Raw genomic sequence first — 2,182 nt, 5'->3', positions numbered from 1 at the left:
TCTACAGCACCACACAAATATTATTTTTATTATATATATATATATAATTTCAAATAGCAAAGATTTTAACAGATTGTAATGTCATCTTATACTGAGTTTTACCAAATCATGACAAAAGAATTGCTCAACCTCATCCCAAACAGTGTTGCTATTTTTTATTTTTATGTGTGTATGTTTCTTTTTCTGTCAATGCTTTTAGTTATAGCAGAAATAGAAATGATATTTAACAAAGGTCATGCTGCAATACTACTTCACCATTTCATCCAAGACCTTAATGTCTTTAAGCTGATCAAAACCTTCTTGGATGATTCATGAATGTAGGTTCTGTTTAAACTATGGTTGTTGGACAGGTTAATTCATATTTTAACTTCAGTTATATAAATAATAAACTGGGGAATGTGTGTGAAACAGATATTTCAAACTAAACATTATTTCTGACCCTCATAAATATTTTATAGAAAAAAAAAAAAAGATTATGGTGCTCTATTAAATAAATGGCCGGACCACATATCAATTAGCATTAGGGCAATGTTTAAAATGACTATCAATTGAACAAACATAAGATATTAAATACATATAGTCATCTACCAAGTTTTCCTTTTGTAAGCTGATATTACAGGAAGGGTTAGCATGCACAGCTGCAAACATTCTTGCATATTTGTTACCATTAAGTGCCTTTGAGCCATAGCATTCCAACAAATAAGAACCCTGCCGTTCAAACTGACCGTGCAGTCCAGCACATCAACCCACAGCACCACATCAATTTTTAAATTATATGTATATATGTAATTTCACATAGCAGAGTTTCCAAGGAGCAATTGGTGTGTTTGAACTGCTCAGCTTTTATTTAGCAATCCAGTGAGTCCAGTGCTCATCCTACAGCACTACATCATGACATTTTGTATCTTAAAGAAGCTATAAAAACTGCTGAAACTTTAAAAAATAATAAATTCGCTTGTTTATAATTAGGATTCGTAAATATCACATATACATTGACATTGTTAAAGGGTTATATAATATATTTTTCTTGATATATTATTCACAATAACAAAATAAAATCGGTTTAAACCTTTATTAGAATACGTTGTTTTTCTGTTGGTAAATGCCATCCAGTTGGTTCTATATATGTTTTCTGAGGAGCAGCTGATGGAATTGAACCACTGACCTGGCAGTTAGCAGTCCAGTGCTTATTCTGTGGGCCACACCAGGACTCCCTAATAAAATGTAGATATTAATAAACCCACAAACACATGATTATAATACAGATATATTATTGTGTGCCCATGATTGTGATTAATCCATAATGACCTGTTGTTGTTGTTATAGTTACATGTTGTTGAGACAGTTCTGACTCCCAGTAGCCTTTCACAGGGTTTTCAAGGAGTGTCTGGTGGGTTTAGAGTGTGACTTTGTAGTTAGTATTTAAGTGATTTTCACACAGCATTTCATACAGTGGCACCTCTGAACTCCCTAATGACCTAGAAAATACATGTAAAGTAATTTTGTTTGAGAAAAATTAGGTTACAAAAATCATTATAGACTTTATTTGTATAACAGTTATACACAAACACAGAGCGAGAGAAGCCCATAAAGAAATAGAGCAACATATGCCATATGTGGAACCCTGGTGTGACTATGTCAGATAAGCACTGGACTGATAACTGCAAGGTTGGTAGTTTAAACTTACCAGACACTCTTTGGAAAACTTGAATGTGGTCACTATGAGTCAGAACCAACTTGATGGCACTTAACAACATGCAATATGGCTATCTCTAAATGAAAAGACAGATTCCTGGTGTGATGTTGTGGGTTAGTGTGTTAGACTGCAAAGTCAATTTGAACCACATGGTCAGTGATTTACGCTCACCAGCTGCTTCTCAGAAGGTGAAGGTGGCTATTTGTCAGAACCTACTTGATGTCACTTAACAACAACAATGAATAAAAAGATAATAAATGCCTCCTCTGAAATTTTCTAATTTATTATTTATAATGCAGTAAGAACATGCATATAAATAATCTACTGAAATGATTTTGTGAGCCATAGACAATGATGCCAGAATATGTATCAAATGATTAGGAAACACCCATAATTCATGGATGAGGTAGGTTTTTGTTTTTGTTCTTGTTTTTTAATCCATGACTGCAGAATCTTGAATATATGTATTATATATACACACACATA

The sequence above is a fragment of the Chrysochloris asiatica genome, unplaced genomic scaffold (genome assembly GCF_000296735.1).
Source record: "Chrysochloris asiatica unplaced genomic scaffold, ChrAsi1.0 scaffold00005, whole genome shotgun sequence".
Taxonomy (NCBI): domain Eukaryota; kingdom Metazoa; phylum Chordata; class Mammalia; order Afrosoricida; family Chrysochloridae; genus Chrysochloris; species Chrysochloris asiatica.
The sequence above is the reverse complement of the archived record's forward strand: the minus strand, read 5'-3'. Positions refer to the sequence as shown.